The sequence below is a fragment of the Gossypium arboreum genome, chromosome 7, assembly GCF_025698485.1.
Source record: "Gossypium arboreum isolate Shixiya-1 chromosome 7, ASM2569848v2, whole genome shotgun sequence".
NCBI classification, from domain to species: domain Eukaryota; kingdom Viridiplantae; phylum Streptophyta; class Magnoliopsida; order Malvales; family Malvaceae; genus Gossypium; species Gossypium arboreum.
This window is the reverse complement of record NC_069076.1, coordinates 11,704,542-11,724,296: the sequence shown is the minus strand read 5'-3', so window position 1 is coordinate 11,724,296 and position 19,755 is coordinate 11,704,542. Positions and strand designations below refer to the sequence as shown.

Here is a 19,755-nt window from a genome sequence, read left to right as displayed (position 1 = left end):
TAATCGTAAAAGAGATAGTATTGAATTTAAAATATCGAATTAATTATCATTATAGTTTATGGTTTATGGTTTAAGATATATGGTTTAATGTTTAAGATATATGGTTTAGGGTTTAGGGTTTATGAGTTAACTATGGTTTAAGATATATGGTTTAGGGTTTAAGGTTTAAGAGTTAACTAGTATTTGAAGGTTTATGATGAATTATGGGTTTAGGGATTATGATTTAGGGTTTAATGGTTAGGGTTAAAGTTTAAGGTGTAAGGGTTTGGGGTTAAGGGTTTAGAGTTTAGTGTTTATGGGATGGGAGGGGTTAAGAGGTTTACGGTTTAGATTAATTAGTATTTTTAATTTATATATTAAACGATTTCTTATATAATTGTAAAAGAAATAATATTAATATTAATATATTAAAATTATAATTATAGTTTAAATTATTTAAGAGATAATAGATAAACTTTATATATATATTATTAAATATTGACTATCATTAATTAATTATTATGGCTTCCAAATTATATCAAATAAAAATAAATATGAAAATTAAGAGATTAGTGGCGTTTTTAAAACGCATACAAAAAACACTATTATAACAAATAAAAATAAATATGAAAATTGAGAGATTAGTGGCGTTTTTTAAAAACGCCACAAAAACACTATTATAACAAATAAAATAAATATGAAAATTAAGAGATTAGTGGCGTTTTTAAAAATGCCACAAAAATACTATTATAACAAATAAAAATAAATATGAAAATTGAGAGATTAGTGGCGTTTTTAAAAAACGCCACAAAAAACACTATTATAACAAATAAAAATAAATATGAAAATTAAGAGATTAGTGGCGTTTTTGGAAAACGCCACAAAAAACACTATGAAAACTAAGGCCGTTTTTTTTCTTAAATTTCATCTTCTTGTGTCATGCCGACACTTAGCCATTTCCTCCAAAATCCCAAAACAGATATCCCAAACGTTTAGCCATTTCAAAAAACCCAAAACAGATTTCCCAATTCTCTACATTTCCCTAATCCCTAAATTTCCCCAAAATCCCTAAGTTTTTTAATAGTTCTTCGTTTAAGTAAAGTCCTTATATTTAAAAAAATTCAATTTTTCGGTATTAGGAAAGCGATTTGGCCAGTATTTCAAAGATCTAGAGTTTCATCAATGTTGGAGAAGAGGTAAATATTCGAGTAATTCATGCTTATAGTTGATTTTTGGTGTAAATGTTATAGGTTTAGGGTTTAGATTAAATTTTTGGTGTTTTTCTTTGGTTGGCAGCGTTGAAGGAATGGCTTCAGATCCTAAAGTGCACACTTTCGAGGAGGTTGCCAACCACAACAAAACCAAAGATTGTTGGCTGATTATTTCTGGGAAGGTCAGATCTTGTTCTTTCTTTTATTCGATTAATGTTTCTGGTCTTTCTTTGCTGGATTGTTTTAGTTCCTTTGCTTTTATTTAAAAATCATGCTTATTTTGTTTGATTATAGATGATTGTGAGTTTAGTTCATCTTTCAATTGCAAGTATTTGGATACTATTAATTTATCTTGTAGTTATACATATAAGTGTGTGTGTGTGTGTGTGTTCTGCAACAGTTTATGCCATTTATGTGGTTGCTTTTGTCTGATAGATTGAAGTTTTTTCAATTGGCAGAACTCATATTATTTCTAATTAGTTGAATAAAAGGGTAATGATGGGATCTAATCACATAAATATGCAAATGAACCATTCCAGTAGTTCCATCGTCTGCTCTCATCCAACATTACTTATGTGAAAAATAGTTGAGTGCTACCTGTAATTGAATACGGGAATGAAAATTTTGATTTCTGGTGTTTGTAGGTCAAATTTTCGTTATATATCAAATGTTTCTCCTTTGATGTTTAGTAGTCCATTGAAGTCAAGAACAAGGTATTTGAAGTTAAACTATTGTTTATGATTGAGATTTCTCTTGATCTAGGTTTATGATGTAACTCCGTTCATGGATGATCATCCGGAGGTGATGAAGTTTTTTTGTCGTCACTCTTGGTAAGTTTTACAATCGATTTTGTATTTGGTGCTTTAAGTAACTAACCTTGAATTCGGTAGTTTGATCATGTTATTTGTCCTCTAATTTTGAATTTCAAAATATCTCGTAAATATATAATTTATGCCCTTATCTGGTCGCCGGACAATACTAATAAAAACAAAGCGATTTCATTACCTTATTTAAACCTTGAAATTAAAGCACCCTTTTTTTTGAAAAAGAAATTATCTTATATAAATGCGAACCTTATGTGGCTATAGTACCTTCATTTGCTTATGCTTTCATGGTGCTTTGCTTGGTTTTTAGGTTACTACCATTGCCTTGTCATTGCTTTTACTTTCTTTAGCTATAGTTTTAGTTCACGGAGATATTCACATAGCTTTAACATGGGGTATGAAGTGAAGAGAAATGAAGTGAAAAGCTGTGATTTTTTCAAGGAAGTTGGGTTTTGATGATTCTTTTAACCCTCTTTATGATTCTTGAGTTGTCCTTCGTCGGCGATGGCTTCGATTCTTTGGAAAAATGGCGACTGATCGGAATTACCTCAAGTATAGATGGCGACCTAATGATGCGTAAATTCCCTGTAAAGTTATCTTATTCCTTTCCATTTTTTTTCTCTCATTGTTTTTTCTTTAAATACAATCGAGGGTATATGCAAATTTTGATTAAATCTATTTTTTTTTCTCATTATTAACGTTAAGGGACGATTATTTTTAATTCTTTGAATTTTTTTTATTATTTTCATGAAATTAAGGATACCAATAAGATTATACCAAGCATGATTTAGCTATTACTCTGTCTAAAAAAATTAATTATTACTGTTTGCGTCAATTTGATTTTGGTCCCTCTTGATCCTGGGCTTGGTTATTGCAGTACGTCACTATACCAAGAAAGAGTAGCTTATTACTATACAGGAGTTTACCTGTTACGAGGGAAGAATCAGTGTGTCTCATCTGTTAGTTGAAATAGCACAGTCATATCTTTTGTTTAATTTCCTTTTAGCATTTGTGTGTCGAACTAAATACCTGTTGATGATATGCTCCATTGTCAAAAGACAATACTATATTTGAGCATCTTTGAGCCCCCATTTAAGTTAGCAGGGAAACCAGACAATGTTTAATATTGTTGGAATTTAAAAGTAGGAGCATGTTTTTAAAATAGAGTGGGACAGCAGGTCTTATTTTTCAGGTATGGAATGTTACGTCACTCCATAGGTTCTTTCTTTTTTGGTCAGCTAGGTGTTTGTTCTGTTTTTCCTTCAAAGAAAAGTTTGTGAAAAGTAGCACCCTACAAGTACCTTTAATTCTGAATTTGAATTTGATATTTTAGGGGATTATGGGTTATGTTTCAGTTATATGATTTATTTATAATATATAAATATGCAACATGTTGGTGCTTGTGATGAAAAAGGAATTCCAATTATCAAGGACTTCTATGGCACCGCTTGCATAAGGTTTGTATGTCTATAGCCTTGTGTTTATATCTTCTATAAGATTCATTTACATCTGTTATCACTATTCTTTTAATTTTATTTGCTTGCTTCTAATCATCTATTAAATCCCCGTTTTTTAAATTGAAATCTTAATGTAGTGGTAAGCCTTACGACGATATGTTAGTGGCTAAATTTGAATGTGTCTATACTGGTTCGGTGATCAAGGTTCCTCCATGGTTAGCATCTGCACCCTGTGGCTTTTCATTACTTTTGACATGGATGGGCCTAACTTCTGTTACCTTTGCAGTTTGCATTTAACATGGAACAAGGGCTTCCTGTTATGCCTGAGTGGCTGTTCTTCAACAGAGTGAATGCTCGGGCAAGAAAAGTTGTTGAAATTGGTCCTACTCGCATTCTTTTAAGGTATTATGCTTATTATTTACTTTTTCATGAATACCATTTTTATTTGTCTGAAAATTGTTAGGTGAGTTCAAGTTCAGGTTTTTCTGTTTCTTTTGAAAAATCTTTCACCAGTATAAAATGGAATGCTTGGACGTTGGTTTTGGTTTGGTTTTGTTCTTTTTCCATTTTTTTCTTGCTCTTCTTACATATAAATCTTCAGTGAGTCTTTCAGTTAAAAATGTGATTTGTATTGGCTTTAATGTTCATTTTTTCCTTATTTGGTTTACAAGTAACTAAAACTCAGATCATCTAATTATTGCTTAGATTGTAGTACTTTGTGCAATTATTTCTACTGCCTTGATTCCAATGATTATGAATGTAAGCCGTATGATTCTTTGGTCACCCATCAGCACCATATGTGGTACTGCAAGGGATATTGACTTACTTTACAACTTGTTTCTCAGTTGTTTATTTTAAAATTTTCTTCTGCACATTCCAGGGATGCATGGGACATGGCTGCTGAAATTTGCCTTTCTCAGCTTCCATCGTTGGTTGAGGATCGTAATGCAGAGTTTCAGGTGTGTTTTTCTTCCAAAGTTAGAACTTACTTGAATGTAAATTAAAGGTTAAGGATTTAATAGGAGTAATATAGGGATCTTTAGATTTATTTAAGGGTAAATTTTAAGATTTTTTGGATGCATAAGCCCTTGAATTTATGCTAAAAGTGGAATTTATTATAATTTTATTGATTATTTTGAAAAATCTATAGCCAGGAAAAAAAAAAGAAATAAATATGTATAAATTATGTAAGTTCTTTGTGTAGCATTTTAAGAACTTCAAAGCTCACAGATGATTTGTTATACTCTATATGAGTTCATTGATTCTATGTTTTTGCAATTTTAGGTATGATCATGGGTGCAGCAACTTCAACTGAAAAGTACTTGTGCAGGTCTGGAGTAGGTCAATCAAGAAGCTCTGCTGGAATTAAACTGACAAGTAATTGTAGTATGCTTGTAGTTAAAGTTTCTTATAGTGAACATCATGTTGTTTATTCGGTAGAAGTTTCAAAAATTTTACTTTTTAGAAGAAAGTGTATTGTAGTCATTAGATTGGGTTTTCAAAGATTGATTATGAACATTTTGATCAAATGAAAAGTTCTCTTATTAATGTTTTTGAACTCAAAAACAATTTAAAATGTGTCCATTGTTAGGTTATTTAAATTTTGTATGATCATTTAAGGTAAGAATGAATATGAAATGATTAAAAAGGAAGATGAAATATATATGGTCTTTAGTGGCGTTTTTGGGGAAAGCGTCGCTAAAGATCATGTCGTTAGCGGCGTTTTTGGGGAAAAGCGCCACTAAAGGTCCTGGTCTTTAGCGGCGTTTTTAAAAAGCGCCGCTAAAGGTCCTGTTCTTTAGCGGCGTTTCTTAAAAAAGCGCCGCTAAAGGTCCTGGTCTTTAGCAGCGTTTTTTTCTAAAAAACGCCACTAATTTTTGCGACGGTGTATATAGCGGCGTTTTTTGCGGCGCTTAGGAAAGTGCCGCTAAAGGAAAAAAAAAGCGCCACTAAAAGTTTATTTTCCTGTAGTGTGATTAAGTAGGCTTGATTGTTAAAGTCTCCAATGGAGTCACTAAGCTATTGTAACGATTTTTAGGTTCGCTAAATGACATTTTAAAGGAATATGGAGTCACTCGTAATATTTTTTAATTAGGTGTGATTGGCCACCTAAAAACATATCCCTTTAATAAAAATTTAAAATTAAATTAAAATTTATTAAAAAGATAATTTTTTAACTATGAAATAGAAATTGAGTTTGGTAGTACGATTATATGTAAGGAAGGAGTTAGCACTTTCACATGCACGTTAAAAAACAATACCATTTAATTAAATGTTGTCCTTAGTTTTGATGTAGTGAATTTAAATTTGATGAAAATATTCTGGTTATAAAATCAACTTATTACGAATGAAATAAATCTATTATTTTTCTAAAACACAAAAATTCTAATAGCACCATGGTGGAATCACGTTATTAGAAATTTTTGAAAAATCTCATTTCAATCATAAAAAAATATATTTTTTTATGATAAATAATTATTAAGTGTCCCGATGACACCCGGGTGACAACCCGAAATCATCATATTAAAACATTGCCTTACCTTTAAAGGTGTTTTAAATATTTTTACTAGTAATTAAATCCAAGTAAAAAACTCAGTCAATGTGAATATATGAGTCAATACACATATATACTACAACGAGAGAAACACACCAACATTCAATGGAACAAAATGAAAATTTATGTCCAAACCTATTAAGACATCATATGAAATTTCAAAGTAAGTATACACGTATATTAACACATCACATAATATAACGTACATAATACAAACTCAAAACATAAAAATAAATGTGCATATATTTTATAAATCATATAAATCCGCAGCACCACATGGGGGACAAAAAAAGGTCATTTAAGAAGCCAAATGGAATATATATTTAAAAATGATTCAATCTGCAGCAACTTAGGGACTCTAGAAAAATCATTTAGAAAATAAAATACAATTTATGTAATTTTTTTAAAAATTAACTAATTCGCAGCACCCTAGAGACCTTAAAAACATCTAATAAATCAAGCGAAATTTATGTTTTATAAAAATTGTTAAATCCACGACATCCAAGAGACCTTAAAAAATCTTGTAGAAACAAAAATGAAGTTGACTGTTAGAAACATTCATGAACAAATTTCAGCATAAAAACTAATAAAATGCACAATAAAAAACTTTTAATGTAATTTGGTTACAACTTTGGGATGTAACATGTACATATACACACGTTAACCATGATAAACTTTTACCATGAATCAACCACGACCACAAAACTTCGTTATGAATTTTTCCTTTTATCAATATAACTCCCATAAACCTTTTTTTACCAAAAAGCTTGAAATACTATAATATATCTAAGAGCAAACATTAAAAAACAACACCAAAGTTTAAACCTACACAAACAAAATTATTAAAAAATAATAATATATTAAAATGAACAGACAATTATTCAAAACATGAAAAACAATAAAAATAAGAAAAATTTATGAAACAAGTATGAAGGAAACCAAATCCATACCAAATGCTCTTCTTGATTTTTCCCTTTCTTTCTCACTTTTCAAACACGTTCTTATTATTCTTGCTATCAAAAGCTTGAGTGATGAACTAAGTAGTTTAGACATTGATAAAGTTAATGAAGCTAAGAAGTCAATTTCTATTGATGATTTCATAATTGCTGAATATGATAATGTTTATATATGGTGGTATAACTTTGCCATATCATCATGTACATGTTGTCACTAAAAGACGTCCCCCTTCCTTTCGGTGCAGTGTCTGTGTTGGTGTCGAGTATGTCAAATTGGATTGGTTTTGTGTGTATCGCCTTATGGTTTAGTTGTTTGCTATTAATCATGTTTTGCTTTAGTTATTAGTTTGTGTTATAGTGTTTTATCATTGTTTAAATTTTGGTCTTGATAGGCGTGGGCTAGTTGGAGTTATTGGTTACTAGTCTTCATGGTTGTAGTTATTTTTAGTTTTTAAGAAATTGCTTTTTTAGGTTTCCAAAAGAAAAAAAAACATAGCCAACAATACATCACTACCAAAAAAATGAGTCAAGTTAAAAAGCAAATGATTCATTAATACAAGGTAAAGAGAAAATAACCTTTGTGACTATCTTAGTACCACAGTTTTTGTCTGTTCCTATTAAAGGGTGAAGAGTTGAGACACAACAGAAACATTTTTGCAATAGTTGTGGAGATGGAGATTTAGTTCATGTTGCTTCTAATTTATATTTAAAATGAGTAAGATTTCTCATTTCTACCCTTAAGCTGTAAGATATATTCAGCAGATGATAAGTGGAAACTGAGTTGAAAACATAATTTTCTTTTGCAAAACAAGAAAATGGTAACCACTAGAGTTACTGTTATTAATAAGTTAATATAATCAATTGCTAAATGTTGGCATTGCAACTTTAAAATTTATAAAGGTTTTACAATACAAAAATACAATGACTATATGATCTTCTTTCCTTAAAATTCTACCGTTTCTCTTGTGAAATAATTTTATGATTTTTTCAAAATGGTTTCAATATTGTTCATATGCTTAGTGTTGCAAAGTGGCCACTCATGCAGTGGCAAACTCTTCCTACGAAGTTGTGAGCTCATTTGAAGTTACGAGCTCAAGCAAGTTTGCGAGCTCTACATTTACAAGCTCACCTAAAGCTACGAGCTTTAACTAAAAGTGCAAGCTCAATTGAAGCTGCGAGCTCATCAAAGTGTGAGCTGTTAAAGTTTTAGGTTAACCACTAGTTGTGATGTCGGTAGGGTTCACATATGCTAAAATAGATGTTTTGTATTTAGTCTTCTTACTTAAGATTACTTGTTAGATAAGGAGAGTTAGTATCGATTTGATGTTTATTAAGTACTAACTTTACCTAACCATTTTATGTATAAGTTTCATCTTTGTATTTTTAAGATGTAACCATTTGTTGAATTATCTGTAACCACTACACCCGTATATATTGTATTACATGTGTAAAGAAAATGATGATGATAATTTTTTATAGCAATTCATCAAAAATTCTCTCAACTTCTTTAAACTCCAACAATTGGTATCAGAGCCTTAGTCTTTGAAGGCCTTGTGAGTATTTTTTAATGTTAAAAAAAATGCTGATTGTATCTTATTCATATTGCAATGTCATCTCGAAGTTTTACACCACCTCCACCTCCTATCATAGTTGGAGAAAACTACCATATTTAGGTAGTGAAGATGAAGACATATTTTCGAGCATGTGATTATGGGAAGTTGTTGATTCAGATAGAGAACCACCACTGTTATGAGCTAATCCAATGATAACTCAAATTAGACAGCACAACGATAAAGTTGTTAAGAAGTATAAGGCTTTGTCTTTCCTTCAAAATAGTTGTCTAATGTTATTTTCACAAGAATTATGGCTTGTGAAACTCCCAAACAAGCCTGGGATAAGTTGAAGGAGGAGTTCTAAAGGACTGAGAAGACAAGGCATCAACAACTGTTGAATTTAATGAGAGACTTTGAGAACCTGAAGATGAAAGAAACTGAAACTATCAAGCAATATACAGATAGGATCATGTCCATTGTCAACAACATAAGGTTGCTTGGTGATCAATTAAGTGATCAAAAGGTTGTTGAAAAAAATTCATCACAACATTGTTAGAGAAATATGGGTCCAAGATCTCATTCTTAGAGGACTCGAAAGATTTGACAATAATATCTTTGTTAGAGCTCATAAATGCTCTATATGCCCAGGAGTAAAGAAGAGTGAACAAAGAAGAGGGGCACACAGAAGGTGTTTACCAAATGAGGAATAAGGAAACTTCATGTTCTTTAAGCAACAAAGGTAAGAAGAAGTGGAATCAAGCAAAAGATATGCCAAAAAGACATGGTGAAAAGAAAAAAGTATCCACCATGCTCGAATTACAAAAACTATAAGAAATTTGGCCATGATTTTAGAATTTATAAAAACAAAGTGTAGTAGCAACAACATCCTAATTAGGTTCAAGCTGCTGAAGAAAATCAAGCTTATGAGGAGCTCGCATTCTCTACTTCATGCTTCGCAGTCAACAATCAATACAAGAAAACTGGTTGATTGACAATGGTTGTACAAACCATATGGTTTTTGATGAAAGTATGTGTAAGGAGATTGGCAGATCCTTCAATTCGAGAATCAGAGTTGGAAATGGCAGAATCATTGAAGCCAAGGGAAAAAGATATGTTTAGGTTAGCACTCTTGTAGGTACAAAAGTTATTACTGATGTTCTTTTTGTACATGATATAGATCAGAACTTGCTCAGTGTTGGTCAGCTTGTTGAGAAGAATTATTTTGTTGTTTTTGAAAAGAATAAGTGTATTGTATCTGGGTCAACTTGTCATAGGCTTATGTTAGTGAAAATGAGTGACAAAAACTTTGTTAAAATCTGGAACTTAGTTAGCTATAAAGTTTATTCTAGTTCAACTAATGGTACTAACTTGTGGCACAAGAGACTGAGGCGTCAATTACAGATCGCTTAGTATGTAGTATAAGCATGGTTTGGTTAAGAACATGTATAAACTCAACATGCGAACTGTAGTGTACGAGTTATGTTAGTTTGGGAAGTAAGCAAGACTTTCATTTCTTACGAACAAAGTATGGCGAGCTCTTAAGAAGCTACATCTAGTTCACACTGATGTATGTAGGCCAATGAAGACTATTTCACTTAGCGACAACAGGTACTTCATTTTGTTTATTGATGATTACACTAGATATTATTGGGTGTATTTTTTAAAGGCCAAGTCTGAAGTTGTTGAGGTCTCTTGGAAGTTTAAAGCCGCTGTTAAGAATCAAGCTTGTTGCAAGCTAGGGATACCCGGGTTTGGTAATGGGACCGAGTATACTTCTAAAAAGTTTCAAAAGTTTTGTGAAGATGTTAGAATTGAACATTAGGTGACTAACACATACACCTCTCAACAAAATGGTGTATGTGAAAGGAAAAATAGAACAATTATGGACATGTTAAAATGTTTGTTGTTTGAGAAGAAGCTACCAAATAAGTTATGGGTTGAAGCTGCGAACACCTCTGTTTATTTGCTCTTCAGATTGCCAAAAAAAGGTGTGAAGGATATGACATCGTTTGAAAGATGGTTCAGGTTCAAGCCATCAGTGTCACACATAAAGATCTTTGGTTGTTTGTGTTATACTCTTATTTCTACTGTTAAAAGGAATAAGCTGGAGAAAAAAATCTCAACCAAGTATCCTTGTTGGTTATAGTAGTTACATGAAAAGGTATAGAATTTTTTATCCCTTCACCAGTAGATTGATTGAAAGCAGAGATGTGAAGTTCAATGAGGAAACTTTGCAAAATTGAGAAGCTATAGAAGCTGAGATGGTTGAACAAAGTTAGTCTAAGTTGAATGTGTGAACTAATGAAGTTCAAAACCAAAATGCTGATTATTTTGATGACTTACCAGTCAGAGGCACCAGGCCTATCTCTGAAGTATATGAGAGGTGTAATGTTATTGTATTAGAGCTTGCGAGCTATAAAGAGGCAGCAAAAGAAAATGGCTAGATAAAATCTATGGAGGTTGAGATAGCCATGATCAAGAAGAATGTGACCTGAGAGTTTGTTAAAAGACCAGTTTGCAAGAAGGTCACCAATGTAAAATGGGTCTACAGAACCAAGTTGAATGCTGATGGTTCGGTAAACAGACTTAAAGCAAGACTAGTTACAAAATGATTTAGTCAACAAGATGGTGTTGACTATACTGAAACCTTTGCACTAGTAGCTAGACTAGACACCATTAGGCTGCTACTGACTATGGCAGTTAAAAAGGGTAGAAGATACACAAGCTTGATGTAAAGTTTATATTCATCAATGGTACTTTGAAGGAATAAGTTTATGTTAAACAAACATAGAGATTTGTAGCTGATGGCGAAGATCACACGGTGTGGAAGCTAAATAAGGCATTGTATGGGCTAAAATAAGCTCCTTGAGCTTGATATGAGAGAGTTGACAAGCATCTGGAATGCTTGGGGTTTGAAAGGAGTGTCAGCAAACCCACATTGTATATGAAAAAAAGAAGGAAATAAGACCTCACTGATAGTATCCTTGTATGTTGATGACCTGTTAGTGATTGGTAATAGTGGAATGCTGCTAATTGAGTTCAAGAAGCAGATGCAAACTGAATTTGAAATGTCTGATCTTGGAGATATGACTTATTTTCTTGGTTTGGAAGTGTTTTAGTCAGATCAAGGTTTCTTCATTAGTCAAAAGAGCTTTGTCTTAAAGATCTTGAACAGATTTTGTACGAAAAATTACAAGCCAACAGGAACTCCCATTGCTCAAGGAGAAAAATTCTCAAGCCATGGTGATTTTGAAAAAGTTGATGAAAGCAATTATAGGAGCCTTATTGGATGCCTTCTTTATTTGGCAGCATCGAGGCATGATATTATGTTTGTTGTAAGTTTGCTTTCTAGGTTTATGCATTGTTGTAATGTTGTGCATTTTAAAGTTGCAAAGTGAGTTCTCACATATGTCAAAGGAACGCTAAGTTATGAAATTGAGTATGTGAAGGAGAATGATCTGAACTTGACTGGTTTCACAAACAGTGATTGGGTTGGTTCTATTGAAGATATGAAGAGCACTTCAGGGTACTTTTTCACATTGGGTTCGAGTGTATTGAGTTGGAGCTCACAGAAGCAAGAAACTGTAGCAAAATCAACTGTTGAAGCAAAGTATATAGCAACAGATGCAGTAGTAAGCTAAGCACATTGGCTAAGAAAGTTGATGTCTGATTTAAATTTGAAGTAAATGGAAGCAACAGAGATATATTGTGATAATCAATCTACTGTTGTAATTGGAAAGAACCTCGTCTTCCATGTTAAGATAAAACATTTCAACATAAAGTATCATTTTGTGCTCGAAGTCAAGCAATCGACTGAAGTAAAGTTGGTTCATTGCAGTTCAAATGTTCAACTTGCTGATATTCTCACAAAACCTCTTGGAAGAATGAGGTTCGAGAGGCTAAGAGATGATACTGGAGTTCACAGCATTATGGCCAAGGATGAGTGTTGCGAAGTGGCCATTCATGCAGTGCCAAACTCTTCCCACGAAACTGCAAGCTCATTTGAAGTCGTGAGCTCAAGCAAGTCTGTGAGCTCTACATTTGCGAGCTCACCTAAAGCTGCGAGCTTAATTAAAAATGTGAGCTCATCAAAGTGTGAGTTGTTAAAGTTTTTGGTGAACCATTGGTTGTGATGCGGTAGGGTTCACATATGCTAATATAAATGTTTTGTATTTAGTCTGCTTACTTAAGATTACTTGTTAGATATGCAGAGTTAGTATTTATTTGATGTTTATTAGGTACTGACTTTACCTAATCAATTTATGTATAAGTTTCATCTTTGTATTTTCAATATGTATTAGTAGGGTTTTTTGAATTATCTCGTAACTAGTACACCCATATATATTGTATTGTAAAGAAAATGATGATGATAATTTTTTATAGCAGTTTATAAAAAATCTACTAAGTATTTTTCTTTGTTTTTCTATATTTATTCTTTCAACTTCTCTAAACCCCAACAATTAGTCCATGTTCTCAGTTTCTTCAACTGCAAATGTAATATCAATTAAAAAAGTTTCAATGTTTATAAAAAACATAGGAAAAAAGCAAATGACAACTGTTAGATTAACCTTGAAACTACCATGTTTTGATTAGTTTTTTTTTCTTACTATCATTAGCACGAAAATGGAACAGAATAGCTAATGTCTAAACTCTGTTAGAAATAGAAATGTTGGTGACAGACAATTTGATACTTATAAAGTAAATGCTTAAAGAGTATGCTTTGGAGCATATTTAAACACCATTCTCTCTTTTGGTTTAGAATCTCCATCTTGGAAAGTTTGATTTTTATTTTTAAATAATTGATTTAGGTATAATTCATGTTTGGAAGAGAATATGTTCGCAAAAAAACTAAAAGTTTTTATATTGAACTGTATATTTGGGTATCTGTTACCTTTTTGAATATTTGTTTAACATCAGAACCTATGATAATACTTTGTTATTAAACTTTTGTGTGTTTGAAATAGAATATTAATAAAAAATCAATTCAGTTTTAAATTGTTTCCTTGACAAAACCTGCTTTTGAAATTTTATTATAATTTTGCAATGGTATCGAAAAATCGTTCTGGTCGAATTAATTGATTTTAGTAAATAACTAAAATAAAATAATTACAAGTCAAATATGGATAGGAAGGTTAGATTATTAAGTGTTATTGAATTAAATAGATTATGAAAAATAGTAAAAGGACTAAATTGGAAATGGAGGTTAACATGAAGCTGTAATTAAAAGATAATAAAGGGCTTTAATATATAATTACACCAAGGACCTTGGAATAATTTAACCATTTAAAATTGTATGATAATGTTTAAGTAGGAATTTTGTGTCCATTAACTAAGATTATAATATATTAACTTATTAGATTAGTTAATTAAGGTAAAACTTCATCTCATTCCTTAGCTTGTCGTCTATCTACTTGAAAAAAGAAGAAAACCTCTTTTTCTTCCATAAACCATTCAATCCAAAATTATTAAGGTAACTAAGGTAATTTCTTTAAATTTCTTGTAGAATTTTAATCATCTAAAGCTTAGTCATTCATACCCAAATATTAGATTCCTTGATTATAGAGTTTTAATCAAAATGTCATTAAAGGATGTTAATGAATTTAAGCTTGGTAGAGATGGATTCTTGAATAATAAGTTTAGATTATATTAGGATTAAGTTAGAAAATGGAGAAATGTATTGATTCAAGTTAAAATTGTGTTTAAGAAATTAGTTAATTATATGTAATAAGGACCTAATTGTAAAATATAAAAACTTTGAGGTTTGATATTAATAGTGGTTGTATGAGGTCTTTGTACTATATTTATTAAGTTGGATTTAAATTCGACCGGGTAAATTGTGAGAAATGAGTGTTTCAAATATTAGGGTTTGTAGTGACTAAATGAATAATAATTGCATTTATGTTTAATTGTTATGCTTTTATGTCCAAATTGTAAAAACTAATGAATTCTTATATTCGAATTTATCATACATAGCTAAAGACGATGTTGGGATATCAAAAAGCAAAGAGAAAACTAAAGTCGTTGACGAATAGATGATTTGGTTTGTACTCTCATAATTTGAGTTCATTAGATAAATAAATATATATTTGATTCATTAAATGATTAGACAAGGGTAAACTATCAGTGTGGTTGTGTTTGAAATGTACTTATATACTTGGCTATGTGACTTGAAATCATTCAATAGGTTGGTTATATATGTGTGTTTGGCTATGTGACTTGAAATCATTCGATAGGTTGGTTATATATGTGTGTTCTTCCTTGATGATATATGATTTATTAATAATGAAATTTGCCTTATTAACGTTGTCAGATAGAGTCATAGGTATAGTTGACAAGCCATAGGGTCCGTTTTGATAGGTGGGAGATTTAGTGTTATGCGTATATATATATCACAATAGTTCTCTAATTTCTCAAGGATCAAGAATATATCACCAACTCAATTCTTTAAGGATATGAGTGCATTCCAATATAGTTGGCAGGATCAGTGTGTTTATGCTTGATTAGCACCTTGATGTGTATATCGATGTGGTGGTAGATTGATCTGAGTATCCATTCTTATATCTGATTTTGTTAATAGGGATTATAATGTGAAAATGCATGATCAATATGTGTATAATTAAATTACAATAACAAGGTTAATATGGTACATGATTTTGATATGGAAAAATAGATGCAAATACCCTAAAGGTGCATGAAAGTTATGTTATTTGAAAGCAAGTATAAAGTTGTTATAAATATGAATAGTGTGCATGAATATGGAATAAGTTTGATGATTAGTAAGGTGCATACATACTAGTATTGATAATATTTGAAATGGTTAATATTAACTTGTTTAATTTTGTTAAGTAGTTAGTTTATTTGATTTTATTATGATTTTAATAGAATTCATATTATGTTAGTACCACTAAGTATACAATACTCAACGTACAGATATGTTTGTTTTCATGCATAGGTCTTAACAAGAACAATAGTAGATTCAAGGTCAAGCATCCAACTCTGTAGCTCAGCTCGAAAATCAACTTGTTGTCGTGTTGTATTGATATATGTGTTTTGGGTCTTACGGCATATACCTAGGGTGGTAGGCTTGTTAATTAAAATAAGGTTTGGTACTTTAATATATTGATCTATAAGGTTTTGGTGGTTGAACTTCAACATTTGGTTATTAGCTAATTATGCTTGTTTATATTGGTTTGAATGTACAAATTAGTATCATAAGTATTGATGTGTTGGACTTCATGATTTGGTATTGTTTGAATATGTTTTTCATGTTCCCAAGGGATGGTTTGGTATAGGTGTAAATTTTAGTTGAGTTTAAGGGAAAGATGGTAAAATTTTGGATACTTGTAAATGTGCATTTTAGGTTATTTGACCATTAAGTCTCAAGACGGGAAGAGCATGTCTCGAGACCGTTAGAACAAAATTTACCTTATAGTGCATCAAGAGCTTAGTGTTTTGAGACATGTTAAGTTGGTCTCTAGACAATCTTGAGTAGGTCTCGAGAGAAGGGCACATTAAAGCTAAATAAATTTTTCCCTACTCCAGGTCTTGAGACATCCAAATATCAAAACTAAAATAGAAAAACAGGGGAGACCTGTTTCGAGACTTGAGGACTTTTGTCTTGAGACTTGAATTTCATTGTCTAAAGACATGTGAACATCAAAACAAAATTTTCAAAATTTAAAATGAGGCATGTCTCGAGAGATGGAGTCCCTGTCTCGAAACATTATTACAATTTGATAAAAAGAGTTCGGATTCGAATCCTAAACTCGTATTAGACCTCGCTTAAAGCCTAATCGATTCAATTATGATTGATATGTATTTATGTGATTCAATTATATGAATTTATTTAGTATGGTTTGATATGAGTTGATTCGACAACATGATGTGATGTCACACATTCAGATCTGACAATCGGGTCGAGTGTACGGTGTTACACTTTTATTGTTCAAAATGTAGTTCAATTTCTTTGCTTGAGTGTAGAGAATTTAAGTGCATAGAAAATTGGTCCCATTTGAGGTTTTGCAATAATTTGGTTTTGGATTTGTGAAAATGGTTTTGATTATTTGCATTAAGCATGGGACTTATTGTGTTGAAGATGAATTTCTTTTTATCTTTTTCCTAGAGAGGCTAATACTGTTGTCGATCAATTGGCTAAAGTGGGCATAGGTAGAGTTGACAATCTGCTATTGGTGGATGCCCAAGTTGGCTTGTGTTAAGGTATCTCGTTTTCATATCTTTGGACGTTGCATCTCGCGTGATTTTGTTTTTTACCCCTGTTCTGTGGACTCTCTTTTCTGATGTCTTTCGCTGGTGCATCCTTTTTGCTTACTATGTTTTGTTGTTTTGTTTGTTGCTGGTTTCTTTGAGCGAGTTTGTTGTATTGAGCTTTAGTTGGCTACCGTTGTGTTTTTGCCAAGCTGCTGGTTCGATTGGAACCTTCTTACGGTTCAATAATATTAGCACTTTAAAAAAACTTATCTATGGTTATGAGTTTTGTTGGAAACAAAGAAATGCAGACAAAGAACATTGGTATTTTAATGTCATGTTTGACTTTTAAGCTTACTATTGTTTGAGCTGATCATGGTATTTTGTCTCATATTCTGAATGTCTCTCAGTACTGCATGTTTCCTTACATCTTTGGCATTAGTTTGATAGCTTGGTATTGTATGTTTACCTATCCTTTGCATTAGTTTCATATTTTAGAGTCCCAAGCAAAGAGATATGAAACATTGTGAAGTTTTTCTTTTAGATATCTATAGTTATTAATTTTAGATTTCAGTTCAAAAGAATTTATATGGCCTCAGCTGAAATAGAGAATAGAGTGACCTTGATCTTTCACATGCCTTTAACTTCTACCTTGAAATCTAAGAACGATGGACAAAAGCAAGATCAATGATTCAAAACCCATGCAACATGGGAGCAAAAATACTTTTGTTTTTAACTTGGTCTATATTTTCAAGAGATTGTATATATGGATGCTATTGCTAACTTGGTCCCAGTTAATTTGGAATCTTTAAAAACTCTGGGAGATGCTTACTCATTTGTCATTTATTGTAGTGTTTTTATAATTGGGTTTTAACTGCACAAAATCACTGCCTGTGGTAATCATTTACTAGCCAAGGTTGAATGACACATTGTTACATTGACATTATTAGTTTTAATAGATCCTTCATAACCATTGATTCTCAGCTACTTGGGTTGGAAAAGTTTAATTATATAATGTACTCTAATGTGAATTGAGTTAAATATAGTATGTGTTATAAAGTTAGGCCTAATTTAGGAATGTTTCATAAAAAAAAATTTGAAATTTGTTTTTTTGGAACAAACTAAAAGTAAGTTGCTTTTTGAAAGAAAAAAATATTTCTCTCAATTTAAAAATTGGCCCAAAAATATTTTATTCAAAAGTTGAAAATTTTAATTTCTGCTTGATTAAATTATTGCATTCAAATACCTAAAAGAGCATTTTATTAATTGGAAAAAAATACAATATAAACCTAAACAACCATAAAAGAACATATGAATTAGTATTGAGAAAAGATTGTATGAAACAGTGACGCCACGTCATCTGTATCCATTTCTAATAGTTTTATGCCATATCAGTATTTTTATCCTGAATTTCAGGATTTTATTCTGAATTTTAGTATTTTAATTTGGATTTAATTTTTTTTAGGATAAAATCCTGAAATTCAAGATTAGAGTACTGATGTAATATAAAACTATTAGAAAGGGATACAGATGATGTGGCGTCACTGTTTCATACAATCCTTTCCCATTAGTATTTGATATATTGGTAGTGTACTTATTTCACAAGTAGTTTAAAAAAATTGACACGTGTCTTTTCTTTTTAAATATTTGTTTCTTTTTTGTTTTTACTTTTCAAATTTTTTTTAATATTACACTATATCCCTATAGGACATTTGTTAACCCTTCTTGACCCTACTTATGGAGTCTAAAGTGTACCAAATAATTTCTGAAAATATATTATTTGTTTTAAAGATAATTATTTGATATACTAACAATGAAATTTTAACTCCACAAATAAAATTGAGATTTTACCATTTGTCCTTACATTATATTTTAAAAAATTAAAATAAATAAATAAATAAAAGATATGACAAAATCCCAATTCGCTTGGGAAATTAAATAATTCCTACAAAATTTAACATACAAAATATAATATAACAGATTATATATTAATTTTCTCATACTTATAATAATAAATAAATAAATATAGGTGAAATGTTAGTCGAAGAATTATAAAACTTCATTCTTTTTTATTATTATTATTATTATTATTATTATTATTATTATTATTATTATTATTATTATTATTTTGGTTTCAGTAAAATAAATTGAAGTCGCTTAAAAGGATAAAATTATAGAAGGATCACATTAGCAAGTAGTTGTATTGAGATTATATATTATACTTCAAAACTTTGACACTATTTTAAATATGAAATTATTAGTTTCAAGTAACAATTAAAATCCTTCGTTAGCTCTAAAAATGACTAAATTATCAAATAAAACCTTTTTTTAAATTATAAAATAAGTTAAATTTTTAAAATTTACGGAAATGAATCAATTTTAGTAAAACATTTATAGTTGAAAACGTTTTCAAATAAAACTTAGAAAAACAGTTCTAACTGACCAATAAAACTCTTTCAGCTGGAAGTATTTTTTATCACATCAGCACTAAAAGTGACGACACCAAATTTTTTTAAATTTTTTTTAATTCTACCTAATAGAAATAAAACTTATAAAACAAATCTTTATAAAAATCAAAGTCTCATTTCCTTTATTTTCTTAAGTAATATAGGATTACTTAATGATATAAGATAAAAAACTACACCATTTTTATAATTTTTTTACTTAATAATAATATAAAAAATGTTAACTATTGTAGTAGCTAATTTTGACCCAGGCAAATAAACACAAATAAAATAACCCAAATTAAAAGTCCATTTACAAACAAAGTTACCAACCCAATTACAGCCCAAAAAAATTAAAACCCTAAAAGCCCAACTAGCCCACTATCCTAAAATTTTTCAGCAACCAACCCTAGGTACCAAGACCTTTAGCCGTCGCATACCCCTCAGCCTTGGCCACCACGCCTCACGCATGCCCCTCAGCCTTGGTCACCACGCTCCACGCGTCTGACACTCCTATACCCTGCAAATACAAACAACAAGAAACAGCAGCAACAACAGAGGCCAAGTAGCAG

The 19,755-nt window shown here is 30.9% G+C and overlaps 1 long non-coding RNA gene across 1 annotated transcript; it reads left to right on the top strand.

Annotated features, from left to right (window-relative positions):
- The first annotated feature begins 4,190 nt into the window (after positions 1-4,190).
- Positions 4,191-5,040, top strand: LOC128295073 (uncharacterized). Its single transcript, XR_008285376.1, has 2 exons — positions 4,191-4,430; positions 4,756-5,040. It is a non-coding gene; the product is annotated as an uncharacterized LOC128295073 (long non-coding RNA).
- Positions 5,041-19,755: the final 14,715 nt, after the last annotated feature.